Here is an 18593-nt window from a genome sequence, read left to right as displayed (position 1 = left end):
AAATGAAGTGCACTCATGGTATATTCCTTAGTTTATGATTATGCGGGGGGCAGGAGTAGGAAAGGCATGATAGGTAGTAACCAGGACAGAGGGGTTTTTTCCTACAGAAAACTCCCTTGTCTCTTGGTCACTACACAAAACAAGCCAGACTAGCCCATCTGCTTGTTAAACAGAGCCGTTGAACACATAGTAGTGGAGGCCCCACACTTTCAGGCAGAGACCAGTGGAAACGTGAGTTAGTTCAAGGGAAAAACAAAACTATTGCCCTATAGATAGTCACCGGTTACCGGACCGTATAGTCACGAGCCTGGTGATTCTCTCTGATCTGCTATACCATCCCCATGACCAGGAGAATGAAGGGCTGACCAGCTGGGGCCTGGGTTTGGTGCAATTCTCTACACCTAACGCCGCAGCGGGAGGAATGGGATTCCTTGAGTGGCTTAAGCCACCGGAGCCGTCTTGTGTATCTCTGGGTAGCACTCGTACTGCACCAGCCACAGGGGATCTGGCCCGCCCTCACCAGAATGGCCCTAGAGGCTGCGCTACAAACAACAAGGGTTTTACGGTTGCTCTAGGTCCTCTCCACAAGAGGGTCCAAATGAAGCCACGTCATACAGGTTCACAGCATTGGCACCGTGAGGCAGAAACGAGGTGGTGGCATCTTCTGACCAGGACCATTACAGCCGTGGGATTAAAGCAATGTCTTGGTGACAGGCAGAGCAATAGGGACTGTCTTGCTCCAAGTAGCAGCCGGAGAGACTTCAGTGCCATGCAGAGCAGTGACGTCTTCAGGAGAAGTGGGGGCAACAAGGGATCTCCAAGGAGATCTCAGATTTGTGAGGAGATTCTAGGACCCTTAAACAGCTCTGTGCTCACTCTTCTCTGAAATTATAGCGAGAGTTGCCCACAAACCAGGGTCCCCAAAGCAGTGGGGAATAATTGGACCCCTGGGGGACAGGGGCTCAGTGGCTGCATCTAACCACCCTGGCCAGGTGGGCGTGGCCACCACCAAGGACACCAGGTGGGCGTGGCTATCACCTGGCCTATGGCTCTGGCTGGGTGAGTGTGGTGTCCCTGGAAGACAGATGAGAATCCACTAAATTCTTACTAGAATATTGTAAGCAGTTAGCCTAACTTGAATCACCAACAGAAAGAGTCTCAGCCCCTCACTGCATTCCCAGACATGAGCCAGTTTGCAGACCCAGAACCCCTTGAAGTGTAAGAGGAGGCTGGCACCCCTTGGGGAAGGACGCTGGTCCACTGCTGAAAGTTCATACCCTGAACCTTCCTCTCAGCCTCAGGGGGTGGGAGCGCTCCCGAAATACATTTCCAACTCCCTTCACTTTTTCTCTGGTCACTCTAGCCGAATCCTGGATTGCTTGAGTAGCCAAACATATGCAGTGACTTTAGTCCTTTTAATAACGAGGCACAAGCTGTGTTTTGGATTCCCAGGCTGCCCTTGAATGCCAAGCTTGGTTCATTAACGCTGAGCTTGCGATGGACTCAGCAGCAAGCAGCAGCTCCTCAAGGACTTACAGAAGGCTCGGCCTCGTAACTCGGCATTTGGACATCGGTCTGGCGCCACCACTCCCTGCCCTGAGCTCCATACCGCATCTGCTCATGGCTTGAGATTGGGTCCTGCTGCTCAGTCACTTCTTGCATTTTAGGTCACCAAGTCCTACCCATGCCTGCTCCTGCGTATTTCACGCACTGATTTCTCCCCTGCCCTACGCCTCACCTGTCTTTGGTTTTCTATACTGCTGCCAAAACGAGTTTTATAAAATCTGAAGACGTTTCTCCTTAACCAAACCATCAGTGACTTTTAATTCCCAGGAATGAAACCCAGACTCTGGCAGATATCAGATGTAACTCTATAAAGGCCCTCTGCTGGTCTGCCCTGTCGATTCTCTCTGCCCCCCACTCACTCATGCCCGAGGCCCCTTCATACCGAATATCATGCTCCTTTCCATGCCCGCCTCACGCTCTCCCTGCGTCGTTTATCGGTTCTTTCTCTTTCCGCTCCCAAGATGTTCTTTTCTGCTATTTCTGCATGCTCACATCTTACCTATTATTTAAGGCCTACTTTTTTTTTTTTTTTTTAAAGATCATTTATTTGAGAGAGAGAGAGAGAGAGAGAGAGGACGAGAGGAAGGAGGGTCAGTGGGAGAGGGAGAAGCAGACGCCTCTCTGAGCAGGGAGCCCTATGTAGGACTTCATCCAAGGACTCCAGGATCACGACCTGAGCCAAAGGCAGTTGCTCAACCAGCTGAGCCACCCAGGCGTCCTTAAGGCCTACTTTGAATGCTCTCTCCTCCATAAAACTTTTTCCAACCCCTGCCCCCAGATGTAGCCACTCCCGCTCAAAATAATATCTTTTCTCTTCTGATTTCCAGAGCCTTTTATCTGGGATGCTCTTGTTTATTCCTTTGTAGCTCATCCTAGTCATTTGCAAACATGAATGTAAGCTCACTAACGATAAGAATGTAGCAGGGAACCGGTACTTCTTTGTTGAAAGAAGTAAAGATATTTGAGCTAAATTTTGAGAAGGAACTATTGGTAAATTTGATATCTGTTAGACTTGTATCCAGTTTAATTCCTCAAGAAGCTCACAGGTGTGGAGAAAACATCCAGTGTGATAGAGATATAGTAGTAGGATAAGAACTATATGCCATGCCATTGGGTTTTAAAAGAGGATACATTGTTACTTTTTTTTTTTTTTTACTTCTTTCTTAACTTTATTCCATTTCCTTGCTAGCAACCAAATCTATTCTATTCTTGTCTTATGTGCATTGTCACTCTTAGTGCATGATGTGTTTGTGGGTTTGTTTTGCGGGGAGTAATGATTGAGCACTGACTGTGTGCCAGGCACGGTGGCTGGTCCTGGGCCACACACGGGTCAATGAAGCAGACCTGCGCTGGCCTTCCCAAGGCTTAAAGTTTCGTGAGAAGGACAAGCAATAAACAAGTTAATATGCAAGTCATGTAAGTTACAAATTCTGTAAGTGCTCTAAAGGCATAGCTTGGATTTGCTGCTAATGAATAAAAGCAGGAGGGCTCCTGCAGAATGATGAGACTGCCAAGAAAGTAAATGCATGTTTAATTTAATATCTTAAGTAATATATTCAAATGGTTCAGAAGATTTTAAATACTAGAAGGTGTCGTTGCTTCACCACTGAGTACCTTTTCACTGATAACTTTTTTTTATTTAAAAATTTCCGAACCCTTCCCAACACCCTGTCCTCTCTATGCTCCAATGTCTTCCTGTTTCTGGAGGTGGCAAACAGCGTCGACAATGCTTCCTTATGGTACTCATGCCCTTCTCTGACACCTAACTTTTGCATGTGAGTTAGACCTTGTGACTTGCTTCTGACAAACAGGACGGTAAGTGTGATGGGATGTCGCTTCCACTATTAGGCCAGAGGAAGTGACTTGCACTTCTGTCCTGCTAGCAGACTCTGTTTCCTTCAGGGCTGGCAGGCTTTGATGATGGAGCGCCATACAGGAGAGGCCTTGGCAAGGAACTCGAGGCAAATGTTGGCCATCGGGCAGTGAGGAACTTAACCCAGCACCTTTGAGGAACCAGTGCTGCTAACAGCCACGAAACAAGCTTGGAAGCAGATTCTTCCCCATGTGTAGTTCAGACGAGCCTGCCGATCCTGGGTTGGCATCTTGACGGCATCTTTGTGGGAGACAGTGAGGCAGAGGACCCAGCGAAGCTGAGCCCAGATTCCTGACACCCTGAAACTGAGATCGGAAATGTGTATTGTTTAAAGCCTCTACGTTTGGGGATAGCCAGAGGTAACTAATATGTCTATTCTTAGCTATTATAAAAGTGTGCATGTATCCGTATACATTCACATATTCTTCCATAACATATCTGTAGGAACAACTCCAAAGTGTGGGATTTTAGGCTCAAAGAGAAGGTGCATTTGTAAATCTGTTTGCTATTTTCAATGACCCATCACATTCATACTGATTTATCATTCCACCAGCAATATACGAGAAGAACTCCCCATCTGAATTGGTTATGAAAATGTTGGATTTTGTCCCCTGATAGAGGGACATCATAGCTCTTGGCATTTCGTTTGCATTTCTCTCATGAGTGAGATTGAACACATTTTTGGGTATTAATGTCCAATGAGTTCTTTTGTTATTCCCACATACCCAGCACATCATACACAAATATGTTAGTTTTAACCCTTCATTTATAATTTTTCATGACTCTAATTTCTTTTTCTTATCTATTTGTGTTAGTATCTCCAGTACAATGTTAAATAATAACATAGTGATTATCTTTGTCTTGTTCTTAATCTGAGTGGAAATGATTCTTGTGATTTCCTTTAAGCATGCTACTTGTTTTGAGGCTGAAATGGCTGAAATTTTATTGAGGTATCAAGTCTAGCCCTATTTTATTGACTTTTGTTTAAAAAAGGGTGTCATTAACTTTTTAAAATACTATTTTAACCCCCAAGGACACAAATATAATTATTTTTCCTTAAATCTATAATGTGATAAATAATATTTGTGGATGTTTTGATGTTGAATCATTGAAAATTTTTCAGGTGAACCTCACTTGCTCATGTATGTTTACTTTTAACAGCCTAATATTTTAATCAGGATTTTGGCATTGTTATTCATGAATGAGAATTGTTGGTAGTTTTCTTTACAGTCTTTTGGGTTTTGGTGTCAATGTTACGCTCTTTTCATCGAACTAATACAGGAGTTTTCTTCTCCACCCACCCGCTTCCCTCCACCTCCCTCCTCAAGCTTTGACATGGCGGCATAGCTTGGAGTGACCTCCTTGAGGAGCTGGTCCAACTATTTATGAAACACTCTGGGACTTTCTGTTTTGTTTTATTTGTTTTGTTGGGTAGAGATAGCTCTTAAACAAATTCTCTGCTCAGTCTTAACTGACTGAGCCATCCAGGCGTCCCTAGGGTTACTTTTCTTATCATTTCTTACTTTGTGTTTCTGTGCTTTGCCCAGTTAGCACTTGAGTAGGGTGTCCAACTTTCTCTTTAAAGAATGACCTATTGGATTTATTCCTTAATACTGATTTTCTATTTTCTGATTCGCTGATATCCTTCCTTCTGCTTTTCTTAGGGAGACACATGCTTATTCATTTATTTCCGTTTTCCTTGTGTATTGATGGAAGTCTTCCATTGTTCTTTAAACTCTTCGTTAGGTTCTGATAATGTCATGTTTCCATCATGGTTAATTTTAAGAAATCTGACAACTTCCATTTGTCAAAGAGTTAATTACATCAAAGACCTTTAAGTTTTCCCGGCACAGTGGAAACTTTTCTTTTTTGGATTTTGTAACAAATTTTTTAAAGTTCCCTTATTATTCTCTCCTTACTGCATTTATGATTGGAGAATGACATCTAGGCTGTTTCTACGTCTCATTAATTTATGGAAGCTTGGTTTGCCTCCTAATGTATAGTTAGTTTTTGTCAATGTCTGAGCATCTGAAAAGAAGGTGTTTATTTTAGGCTTATAAAGTTAGATCTTTATCAGTCATATCTGCCTTATTTGTCATCTTATTTAAGAACTCTTTTTCTTTACTTTACAAATTTGATGAAAGGCAGCCCTGATTTCTTTGCACCAAGATGACTAGGAAGTTCGGTATTGTTAACGTGGCCTGTGTAAGGGCAGCTGTCTGTGTTAGGTCAGGCCCCAGCAGACAGCACAGTGACACCATCTAAGTACTAGGGGAGAGTTTACTGAAGGGATGGGTGACAAAAGTGTGGGGCAGATTAGGGTAAACCATCAGAGAAGAAGCACCTGGGGCTGCCAACATCTGGGAGCCATAAGTCTTCCTAGGCCTGAAGTCATAAGACCAGGGTTAGGGATAGTTTTTGGAGCTGGGAGAGGGTGGCTGTGGGAGGCGGCTGCCCGACAGCAGCAGTGGCCTATGATAGAGAAACACAGACTAGTGCATCCACAGCCAAACAGCTAGGGAATCAGGGAATCAATACCTCTACTTCTTCCTTGTCTCTCTCCAGTCTTCCGCCTGTGTCTCTCACTGGCTGAACCCAAGAGGAAGACAGAAAGCAAAGGAGCCCAGGGATGCAGTCCAGGAAAGTCAGCTTCCTGGGGCACAAAGTAGGGGTGAAAAAGCTGTGGAGTGCTTTTCCCTACACCCAACTAACCACTGCCTCCCCTTTGGCTTGAAACCTCCCCCCACCCCCACAATTAACTGGTTTTTTACTTCTTTTTTGAAGGCACTAAAAGGCCTTGATATTGTTTTGAGAGTGGGGGAAATTCTTTTCAGAGAGAAAGGCACAGCACTGGGTAATTTGCCAGAACTCTAAGTTTGTCCTTGGTATTATTGTTATAACTGGCCGGACCCTCCTGAGCTTCCTAAGAAACCGGAGGGTTGGGAAGGGCAAGAGACAGAATTGTTTTGAGCTCTAAAGCTAAGGGGTGCTCAAGAGAATAGAGAGCTTTATTTTAAAATTCAGTTTAAACTAGAAAAACAAGGACTCAGCGGATACAGTGCTGTGTCCTTTCTCTACACAATTCTACACAGGTGAGGGAAGATCCCCTCAAGGAATGGAGAATTTCTTGCCTCCAGTTAGAGAATAACCTTTATACAAGTCCTGCTTGAGAAGTGAATAGACCCAAGTAATCTTGGACTCCACAGAGTTCTCACACAGAAGTCAGGGTATTGTTGACATATTTGACCTCCATAAGACTGACCAAATGTCAGTCTTTATTCTTGCCTAACCATTAAAAGACGTTTTCTTCAGCATGTCAAGATTTTTGTGAAATGGTATCATTTAAAATACTGAAAACTTTCCCCACAGAAGCAGGTGGTTCTGTTTCTAATCTAGGCAGAGCATTGTTTTTGTTTTTGTTTTTGTTTCCCGGAAGCCATAGAACATTACCCAAGTCAGCTGAACAGAATGTCAGTGAAGAGTCTCTCATGAGGGAAACTCGGTTTGAAAGCTCTGAGCCAAATGAGTTTCTGCAAAGCCCTTCTGGAATGAGAGATTACAAGTGACCTCTGTGCTTCCCAGAGGGGAACTGTAAAGCTAGCACACCTGTCATAATTCAGAGGGAGGAGGTTTGCACTGATCACCAGGCAGACATCTGGTTTACCCACTCTCTGCTGGTCTGGAGGACTGACAGATGTGTTTTTTTATTAATTATTTTTATTAACATATAATGTATTATTTGCCCCAGGGGGACAGGTCTGTGAACCGTCAAGCTTACACATTTCACAGCATTCACCATAGCACATACCCTCCCCAATGTCCATAACCCAACCACCCTCTCCACACCCCTCTTTCCCCCCAGCAACCCTCAGTTTGTTTTGTGAGATTAAGAGTCTGTTATGGAGGGACGCCTGGGTGGCTCAGTTGGTTAAGCAGCTGCCTTCGGCTCGGGTCATGATCCCAGCGTCCTGGGATCGAGTCCCACATCGGGCTCCTTGCTCAGCAGGGAGCCTGCTTCTCCCTCTGACTCTGCCTGCCACTCTCTCTGCCTGTGCTTGCGCTCTCTCTCTCTCTGACAAATAAATAAAATCTTTAAAAAAAAAAAAAGAGTCTATTATGGTTTGTCTCCCTCCCAATCCCATCTTGTTTCATTTTTTCCCTCCATACCCCCCAAATACCCCAAATTCCTCACATCAGGGAGGTCATATGATAATTGTCTTTCTGATTGACTTATTTTGCTCAGCATAATACCCTCTAGTTCCATCCATGTCATTGCCAATGGCAAGATTTCATTTCTTTTGATGGCTGCATAGTATTCCATTATATATATGAACCACATCTTTATCCATTCATCTGTTGATGAACATCTGGGCTCTTTCCATAGTTTGACTATTGTGGTCATTGCTGCTGTGAACATTCAGGAGCACGTGCCCCTTTGGATCACTACATTTGTATCTTTAGGGTAAATACCCACTAGTGGGATTGCTCCAGAAAGGGTTTCTCTAATATCTTCCATGCCTTTTTTGAGCTAGCACCTTGAGAATCATCATTCTGAGCTCTAGTTCTGACATATTACCAATGTCTGTATTGATTAGGTCCCTAGCCATTGGTAATGCCTCTTCTTTTTTTTTGTGGTGAGTTTTCCTGCCTTGTCATTTTATTCAGATAAGAATAAAATACTTATTTTATTATTGAACGAGAGAATAAAATACTAAAAGGGTGGCAAAGATCCCAGAAAAATGTATGCTAACCAAATCAGAAGAGACCCAAAACTGGGGGGAGAAGAAAGGGAAAAAAAGAAAAAAAAAAGTTTTATATATATATATATATATATATATATATATATATATATATATATATAATATTTGGATGTATTTTAGTCTCTTATTAGAAATTACCTCCCAACATTTTAAAGAAAGAAGAACTTATATATACACAAAATAAGGGTAAACATGATGGAGGGATGGAATATTACTGTAAAGATGAAAATTTTAAAAAATTCTAAGAAAGGAATTGATAAGTTGGTTGGAAAAAAAAAAGAGGAGGGAATGTGCTCAGGCTGGAGACTAGAAGAAACCCATGTGCTAGATTGGGGTATATTTTGATCTATTAGAAGTAATTGTATCCCAACAATTTTTAGAAAAAAAAAAAAAGAAAATCTATATGTATATAAAAAAAATAAGGTTAAATACAATGAAGGGATAAAATATGGCATAATAATGAAGGTTTAAAAAGGTATTTTTTAAGAAAGGTATTGTTAAGATAAACTAGTTAAAAAACGCTAAAAGAGGAAAGAGGAAAAGTTAAAAAAATAGAATAAGAAAAAAATAAAATTAAAAAAAGTTTAACTTTGCAAGACTAAAGGATCATGGGGGAAAAGCCACGAATTCTGTGTTGCTTTGCCCTCGCTCTAGAATTCTGCTGTTCTCCTTCAGTGAGCTTGGTCTTGGCTGGATGTTCTTGCTGATCTGGGGGAGCGGCCTGCTGACGTGATTCCTAAATGTCTTCGCTGCAGGCAGAATTGCACCGCCCTCACCGGGGGCCGCTCTAAGTAATCTAGTCCTTTCGCTCTCGGGAGCTTTTGTTCCCTGATCGCTTTCCGTACCGCTCTGGAGGACGGGAATGAAGATGGCGGCTGCCCAATCTCTGGCGGGAGGAGCTGAGAGATCTGCCCCGCTCCTCAGAGAAAAACAGTCTGTTCCTCCCCTCTCCCTGGTCTCCCACCGCGCTCTGAGCTCACCCGGCCTGTGACGGAGCATTTCTATCTCTGGCGCACGGCCCGTCTGGAGTCTCCAAACCCAGCAGATTCCTGCCATGCGCTCCTTAAGGTGAGTCACCCCAGATCTGCCACTTGTGGGGTCCCTGCTTGCAGAGCAATGGCCTGAATGTGCCTCGGATCGTGGTTTAAGGTAAGCCCGAGCTGAGAGCTCGGCTTCGTCTCTGCCACCAGCTTCCCCACTCTGATCCCTGCCAGCTCCTCCACACTCAGACACCCTGGTCTTTCTGTGGCCCCGCGGGTCCTGAGACCACACTGTCCCCTCCAGGGCTCCACCCCCGACTTAGCCTCTGCAGCGATGTCGCTCCGTGGAGCAGACTCTTAAAGTTCTGATTTTGTGCTCCGCTGCTCCGCCGCTTGCCGGACCCGGCCCCTCCCCCCACGGTCTATCTTCCCGTTGCTTCGGGTTCACGTCTCCGCACGTCCCACCTTCCAAAAAGTGGTCGATTTTCTGTTCCTAGAATTGCTGCTCTTCTCCTCTTCGCTCTCCTGGTGAGTTTGTAGGTGTTCGGAATGGGGTGATACCTATCTAGCCAAACTCCTGGGATCTGATGTCATTTCAGTCTGCTGCTCCTCCGCCATCTTCCCTCGACTGACAGATGTGGTTTTAAGAAAAAACTTTCACAATTACAGAGAAAATGCTCTTGGGCAAAAAGGCTGTGATCTCTACTGGCCAAAAACTGCTTTTCTCTCAATTAATTCTTAATTATTGTTGAATTATCATTTTACATGGGTAATACGGCCCTTTGGAGATTTTCTCTACAATCTCCATATGGTGTGTGTTCACCTAGAGCAATTTTTCTCAGAATGTGACCCCTGAACACCTGTGTGAGAACGATCTGGTGGTGCCCGTTGCAAGTACAGTTTCCCGGTCCTGTGCTGGTAGATGAGCCCAGGTTGCCGAGGCTGGGACTCAGGTGTGTGTGCTTTGATGGGCTCCTAGAGTAACATTTGTGTGTTGTGATGGTAATGAGGGTTTGATTCTGCTCCTGTTTTGAATATTCCCAGCCCAATCATTAGTCTCAGGATGTGGCTTTGTCATTTACCTACTCTGTGAGCTTGGGGGAAAAACTCACACTCTCTGAGCCAGAGTTTCTTCCTCCATACCTTGGGGAAGATACAGCTTCCGTTATACAGTAAATAAAAAAGGTTAGAGGAGAGATTTGTGGGAGAACTTTGTGAACTGCCAAACCTGAAATCAGTTATAATTGATTAGTTATCACATAGGAGATTGTGCGAGTGGAAGGACTGGTGTAAGAATGCAGAGGAAGTCTGAGCTAGCGGAACCGGGCAGGACATTCACGGGAGGGGTGGTGGTTTAGCTGCACTTCGAAGATCGGGGAAGGATTTCCATGGGTGTAAATGGGCTAATTACAGAGAGGTGAAAGCAGACATGTGCACTCCACATTTGGCTTCTCTGCACATCAAGAGCCCTTGGGCAGCCTTTTAGAAGCACAGAGTTCTGAGCCACCCCCGCCCAGGCTAGTTAAAGAAGGACCTCTAGGAACTAGGGCCCAGGCACCTCAGGGTTCTAACGGGAGTCCGTATTGAGAAGTGTTATCTAGACCGCGTTGTCTGCATGGGGGCGAGGGGAGTGGGCATGGAGGCTGGAGAGAGGCTGGGATATGAAATACAAAGGGCTTCACTCGCTGGTTAAGGGAAGGGGAACCTATATAATAGGAACAGGGTCCTAGTAGTTTTCTGAGCTGCAAGTGAGGAAGTTAAGGCAACAGTTCAGGAAGCTTATTCTGGTGGATGTGTCGAGATCGGGCTAGGCTGGGAGGAGGGAGGGCAGAACGGGGTGCATGGAGACTAGGGAGGTGGCCAGTGGAGGCATCCATGAAGGATGGGAGGGAAAGGCAAAATAAAAAAACGAAAGGCAAGATCAGAAAAACGAGTTTCTTCTTTAAGGAAGATGTGCAGCTTCACAGCACAGTAGTGCCTGACAGCCAGATTGAAGGTCAGAGGAAACGTGTGGACACCAACGTCAAGGTAGCTTTGGTACCTTTTCGCTATAATAATTGATATGTAACCTCCTCCCTCAGGAAGAAAAGAAAATTCTTCTAGCATTCAGACACCTGACGGTTTGCTAGTTTTGTTTTTCCTCCTTCCCTCCAACAGATCAAAGACCTTTTATCTCTTGTGCCTTTTAAATGTTTCACATGTTTCTTAAACATTGTTCAGATACTTATACTTCAGAAAACAATTGTAAATGTGAAAATTAAAGGTGATTTTAAAGTGTATTTATTAAAAACTGTAAAAACAGGTGCCTGGATGGCTCAGCTGGTTAAGCCTCCGACTCTTGGTTTTGGTTCAGGTCATGATCTCTGGGTGTGAGATTGAGCCCCGCATCAGGCTCCTGGGTGAACAGGGAGTCTGCTTGAGATTCTCTCTCTCTGCCCCACCCCCACTTGTGCATGCGCTCTCCCCTCTCCCCCAATAAATAAATCTTAATAAATTGTAAAAACTTACTAAGTTTTTCTTTAATAAGAAGCAGAGCAGTCAGAGCTTATAAGAGTTTCATTTGTCCTTGTGGTATTCACTGAACAACTTATCACAGTGGAGGGAAACACTGATTTGAAAAGTTTTCCTGAATCTTAAAACAGTATGGAAAATTTTTATTTTGCCTAATTGACTTTGGCAATGAGATGATGAGACAACGCAGTGGTTGGGGAGCAGGAACAGGAAGGAAAGGTCGTGAAAATCCTATAAAAGAAAATGTATCCACTACTTTGATGCGGGAGAGCAAGGACAAAAGAGAACTGCTCTTGTTGGTGTCCCTGAGGGAAGTCCGGAGATCGAAGGAGACCCTGGCACTTGGGAAAGGTAGATCCAGTGTCACTTGTGTGAGGTGCCACCCCGTGTTCCTTCTTTCCACCTCTCCCTCTTCTGCCTTCTTCGGGTGGGTAGAAGAGACAAAGCCCCAAGGATTACAATTTCATTGCCCTCCTTTTGTTGGGAAAACAGGTGAACATAGGGGAAGGGAAGGAAAAATAAAATAAGACAAAAACAGAGAGAGAGGAAAACCTTAAGAGACTCTTAACTCTAGGAAACAAACTGAGGGTTTCTTGGGGGAAGGGGGTGGGGTTGGGGTAACTAACTGGGTGACGGGCGTTACGGAGGGCACCCAATGGAATGAGCACTGGGTGTCATATGCAACTGGTGAATCACCAGATTTTAACCCTGAAACTAATATTAACACTTTATGTTAAGTAAATTGAATTTAAATACAAAGTTAAAAACATAAATATTTTCATCCCTAAAGCCAGATTTCCAAAGAAGTGCTCCTGGGATTATGGTGTCCTGCGCTATTGTATATTTTCACCTAAGCTTGAAATTGCCTTTCCCAGCATGGTCCAACAGAGATTTTTGTGATGATATAAATGTTCTGTATCTATACCATAGAATAGAATAGCCACCACTAGCCACATGTGGCTACTGAGTACTTGAAATGTGACTGGCCCAACTGAGAAACTGAATGTTTAAGTTTTATTTCATTTCAGTTCATTTTAAGAACTATGTGAAGATTGGGCGACTAAGTGGCTCAGTGGGTTAAAGCCTCTGCCTTCAGCTCAGGTTATGATCCCAGGGTCCTGGGATCGAGTCCCGCATCCAGCTCTCTGCTCAGCAGGGATCCTGCTTCCTCCTCTCTCTCTGCCTGCCTCTCTGCCTACTTGTGATCTCTGTCTGTCAAATAAATAAATAAAGTCTTAAAAAAGAAAAAAACTACATGGAGTGAGTGGCTACCATGTTGGACACTGCAGTTCTAGAAGAAAGAAATGGTTAAGACATTGTGCCAGCGAATTATTGAAAAGTCCTCTGGCTGCTTCCACTGGACTCAGCATTGGAGAACAATGACAATGTCACTCATGGTGATAGGAACCAGGCAGTGACTAATCGTAATTTTTTTCTGCCATTCAGTAAACTTCAGGAGACCAACAGGCCTTGCCAAAGGCCTAAGTGTGTTTATGACCCATGAATGTTGCTTCTTTTTTTTTTTTTTTTAAAGATTTTATTTATTCATTTGACAGAGATCACAGGTAGGCAGAGAGAGAGAGGAAAGCAGGCTCCCCAGAGAGCCTGATGTGGGGCTCGATCCCAGGACCCCAAGATCACGACCAGAGCCGAAAGCAGAGGCTTAACCCACTGAGCCACCCAGGTGCCCCATGAATGTTGCTTCTTAAGCAACAGTTTGGCTCATGTAACACAGGTCTTCTAAATGTGATTATATTTACAGATTGGGGTTACCAGCAGTTAGAGAGAATATGGTGTAATACACAACACAGTACAAAATACTCAAACTAGATGACTTTTAGCACAGATCAAAGTTTTGCTCAACCCAGTCATGAAAAAACCAGCAGCAAGACAAGATCACTGGCTTCAGGAGTGTGTGAACAACCAAAATACATAGTCCGTTATAGAAGAAAAGCTGAAATAGCCTTGCTAAGTCAAGTAAAAAAATTGGTTAGTTTCCTGTAGGGCAATAAATTTTTTTAAAGGTTTTATTTAAGTTCTAGTTAGTTAACATACAGTGTAATGTTGGTTTCAGGTCTACAATGTGGTGATTCAGCACTTGCATACATCACCCAGTGCTCATCACGACAGGTGGCCGCCTTCATCCCCATCACCTGTTCCCCAATCTCCCACCCACCTCCCCTCTGGTCACTGTCAGTGTGTGCTCTGGAGTTCAGAGTCTGGTTCTTGGTTTGCCTCTATCTTTTTTCCCCCCTTGTGTTCATCTGTTTTGTTTCTTAGATCTCACATTTGAGTGAAATCATATGGTATTTGTCTTGCTCTGACTGACTGACTTCACTCGGCATAATACTCTAGTTCCATCCACAGATGGAAGTATTTTATTTTATTTTTATTTAAAAAAAATCTTATTCATTTATTTGACAGTGAGAGAGAGCACAAGCAGAGGGAGAAGCAGGCAGAGGGAGAGGGAGAAGCAGGTTCCCCGTAGAGAGGGATCCGATGCGGGGCTCGATCCCAGGATCCTGGGACCATACCCTGAGCTGGAGACAGACGCGCAACGATTGAGTCACCCACGTGCTCCAGATGAAAAAACATCATTAAAAGACATCATTACCCTATACTGTGCCATTTTGTACCTCTTAACACCTCTGCCCCACCTTGCCTCCCCCCCACATTGGTGAACACTGCCTTCTGCAGTGACACTTGTATACGAAAGTGCTTGGCTGTCAGCCTCGACACGAGCTCTTGGTCTGTGCTCTAACTACCTCAGGTGGGCAGAGGCACCTTGAAGTTCCCTTCAAGGTGCTAAATCCTGACAAGTCAGATGGGGTTTTCAGAGCAGAATCGCAGAATACCTCATAATGGGTATGGTTATTCTTACTAAATTCACCCCATGTATTTTCTGGATATACATTGACACAATGGATTGTGCAGGTTTGGGGAACTGTGGGAAATAGTTCCGTAAGAAATTAGGCAAAAGGAAAGCAATGCAGACCTTTGGAATTTCCTTCAAGAAGATCAGTCGTGATGGGAAGTAAGCTAGAGCTTGAGGAGAGAGGCAGAAGCTGTGGAGAAGTGACGGTACCTGAGGCTCCTAGCCCGCCTAGGACTGTGTCGGGCTGCAGGGTTCCTGTCCCTTGGAGAGTTGTCTCTTCAGATAACAGACCTACTGGGGAATGGCCATGATTACGTAGTGAGATATCTAGCGTGTGTTCACTCGGGGCACTCAGTTCATATAAACTAGTGCAAGTGGGGAGTTACAAAAGTGGTTGCAATGCTGAGCAATGAGGCGACTTGTTGCCCCCCAGACAGGGCCTGCTACTTGAGGTGGAGGCTGCGCTGGTGATCCTCACCATCTAGGTTTTGGACTCAGGCTTGCAGGTCGGGACACTGAATTTTGCCTGGGAGGCCAGAGTTGGTCGGGAGCAGGTGACTGAGTCTCCATACCCGAGGTCCTAAAAGACCGACCAAGTCTCCTCTACTTCCTGTCTCATGGAAGACTTTTCTTTCTGGAAACTAGACTTCAACACGCTATATGTTCTTACTTGAGTTGGTTGTATGTTCTCACTTGAATTTCCAGACACTCCCTTGTCAAAATTCAGGTTCTTAGGTGGCAGAGCTAGTCCTCAAAAGATGCGTGGGGAATCTATAGGATGCCCTGGAAGTGTTGTGCCCCGGATGTGTGCCACGTGACAGCCTGGGACCCATAGCCTGGATAATATCACAGCCGTGGTAAGAATTGACAAGACATCGGCAGATCACATCGCTGTGATGATTGAAACGTCGGAGTCTTCTCTGCTTTTTCCTCTTGTACAATGGCTGATGCTTGTTCTCAGCGTTTTCCTTTTCTAGGCTGCCAAAGACTGTTACCTTTCTATCACGTGTTTTTTCCTCAGCTGTAGTTCACTCCCGCCGAAGCAGGGCGCTTATATAAACCATGACCTGTGACCTGCTGTGGTCCGCAGTCAAGACTGGGCTAAAATGGAGGTGGAAGTAGAGATGTGTTCTCCACTCTCTACCCCTAGTTGCCATTTAACACTCAAATCATCTTTTATCTCAGATGAAAAGGGCTCAGTACTGCGAGAAATGTTTTTTCTTCTTTGATGTTCCGTTAACGTTACATTTAACACTGCTGCCTTTTCTACTGTGGAAGGCCGTAGAAGATAAATAGCAGGGAGTCGTGTTGACGTTGAAATCAGATTATCCTGGCTTCTTGGGGAACATCCCCTCTCTGAATGGCTCGCCTGGGAAATGCCTTCCTCCTGGGGTCGTTGCAAGGACACGGAGCTAACGCTCATAAGTTGCTTAGCCCAGTTCTTGGTGTGGACCACACACTCAGCAAATGTGATCTTTGCCCTCTCCCAAAGTCTTGATTAACTCTTTTATAATAAAATTATTTTCAGTATGAGGTAAATAGCCGCAGTGCCTAAACATGTCAACCTTGCAACAGAATGTCACTGAGTGTGTTCTCTCTTTTCTTTTCTGCCTGTGTCATTCTTCCATATTTCATTAGCATAACTGTCCACATAGTCAGTGCCTCACTCCAAGTTACACCCCACTTCCACCCCTAATTCCACCATGTGCTCTTGTTACGTGACCTCTAAAGAGGTCATGACTGGCTCTTCACAGATGGATGGGATTTTCCTACAGTAAACATCTAATCTAAATATCTAAGCCAAGACTGACTGGCCTCTGACACTGAAAAAGCTTTTGTGATGTCTTCTCCTATGATTATAAGGCTCAGTGCTCAGGGAAAGCAGACTCATTTCAATAAAGTGACAAACACAGGATAACCAGCAAAGTACATCTGCTGCTGGGGCGACTAATTTTCTTCAAGCATATGTTATTTAGAGCAGTGCTGTGGGAGTATGTCATTACTCCCTCCCATTACTATGGATAATTAAAAGTTGATTGGTACTTAAAACACAATGAACTTGATGCATGGGAAATAGAAATTAATATTTAGTATTCCATGTCTTTGTTGCTTGCAGGATTAAAAATCTGCTGACTGTAGGTTCAGCCAACCCAGGTCTTAAACTCATGAAAGCCTCATGTGGCAAAACAGTGGAAGTCTGGAGCCCACTGAGATGGGTGGGATCAGTAACTTGACCCCTAGTCACGCCATGCTGTTGAGTGCAGAGTACATGGGAACAGTAGCAGGTGCTGGGAGAAAGTATAACAGGGACAGAAGATAGAGTCACTTCCTTGGAGAAAGAGCAGTCTTAAATCACCAAGATCAGGGGAATTAACCAGTTCTGCTCTGAGTAGGCAAAGGTCAATATCTAAGAGGTTTGGGCCAAGGGGGAGCCGGCGGCGTATCTTAGTCATCTGGTAGGGATCAGAATCTTTCAGGTTGGGAGATCCTTTCAAAATAGTATGAGGTAACAAGAGGAGGGTCTAGCCCCAGGAAAGAGGCTGGCGGGAGAGGGAGCCCCCTTCAGCCGAGCTGAGGTGCAGAACCAGGTTCCCTTCCTAGAATCCAGCCCCAGTTTTACCTCAAGAGAGGAAAACCAGAAACAGAAATACTGGGTGGAACCGAACTTTCAGGAGGGAGACTGCGAGTGTTCACGGCAGTCAGGACACTCAGACGGGGGGAGAGTGAGTATTTTCACAGCAGTTCTACTAAAACATCAGACACTAGTGAAAGAATTCATCTTGGTGACATCTCTTACCTTCAAAATCAATTCTTAATTAAGAATTGTTCAATGTGGGCCAGGTGAGGTGAAGCTGACTGGGGTCCACATGGTCTGGTAGAAGCTGGCTGATCTGTCCAGGGCTCAGCAAGAGGGACAGTGATCTGCCAGTTCTGGAGAAATCCTGGCATGGTGGACTCACTGGGAAGCAGTTTTCCTAGTTTCCTGTAGGACTTGTAAATACGAACGCGGTACGTCTAGTCAGCATCCATGCCATGAAGATGAGAGGAAAAGAATGCTTTAGCGTGGCACCTGACAAAGATATGATGAAGTCTAAACAATTATCGCTGACATGCACTGAGCACTCTTCTCAGGCTGAACGTATTCTATGTCTTAATGTTTTAACTCGTTTAATTCTCACTGAAGTTCTCTGACGTATGTATCGACATCATTCCCATCAGGTGAAGAACCAAGGCGCAATGCAGACAACGTCCCCTGACACAGCTAGTTAAGGGCCAGGGTTCATGTTTAACCCAGGAGACTGGCGTTAGAACCTGAGCATGCAACAGGCAGCTAACGCCACTAAATTATTACAGTTGTGGCTGGAAGACAGGGAGATTTAAGTCTGTGTTACAGACTTCGACACATTGTTCGAAAAGACTCTTCAACCCTACCTTCATCTGAAGATAGGCAGGCTTGTGTTGAAAAAGAATTAAGATCTTCACGGACGAGAGGCCGTATCATATATCATCCAAACTGGGACACTTCCAAAAGGAAAAAGCTATTTGGTAGCTTCACCATGAAAACTGGGACATATGGTCATCCTTCTTACAGGGTAAGTTTCAGTCTTCAAGACCTACAGGGCTCTGGTGAAATGGTAGGTCGTTGTACCCGTTACGCACGAATGCATGTATATTACTGCTGTCTTCTCTAGACGAGCTGTCTGTGTTTGATGGGCGATTTGAAGGATTTTCCGAGGATAGTTTTGACTGTGCCTGCCCTACCCATGGGTGATAGAATGTAACCCCTATACAGATACCACCCCCATAGAGACAGGTTAAGCATTTTCCAACAAGTTCTCTTTATGGAGCAGGTCAGCCAGTTTGTAGAAAAATGTTTTTGAGAGAGTCTGTATGAACTGATAACTTTTGATGTCCTTCAAGTATTAGTATGAATTCCAAACAAATGAAGTTTGTGAAGAGTGTTTTAACACCACAAGTGGATTAATACATTTCTTTAAATAAATTCCTCTATTCACTGAATCTGTTGA

General features: G+C 44.4%; 1 long non-coding RNA gene across 2 annotated transcripts; it reads left to right on the top strand.

Moving 5' to 3' along the window:
- Positions 1 to 9231: 9231 nt before the first annotated feature.
- On the top strand, positions 9232 to 18026 carry LOC116600380. Of its 2 annotated transcripts, none has more exons than XR_004289605.1 (2): positions 9232 to 9267; positions 17785 to 18026. It is a non-coding gene; the product is annotated as an uncharacterized LOC116600380 (long non-coding RNA). The 2 variants fall into 2 exon arrangements; XR_004289604.1 differs by lacking the exon at positions 9232 to 9267 and adding an exon at positions 14193 to 15422.
- The last annotated feature ends 567 nt before the right edge of the window (positions 18027 to 18593 follow it).

This window comes from Mustela erminea, chromosome 9 (assembly GCF_009829155.1).
Source record: "Mustela erminea isolate mMusErm1 chromosome 9, mMusErm1.Pri, whole genome shotgun sequence".
NCBI lineage: Eukaryota > Metazoa > Chordata > Mammalia > Carnivora > Mustelidae > Mustela > Mustela erminea.
This window is presented reverse-complemented; position numbering and strand designations above follow the sequence as displayed.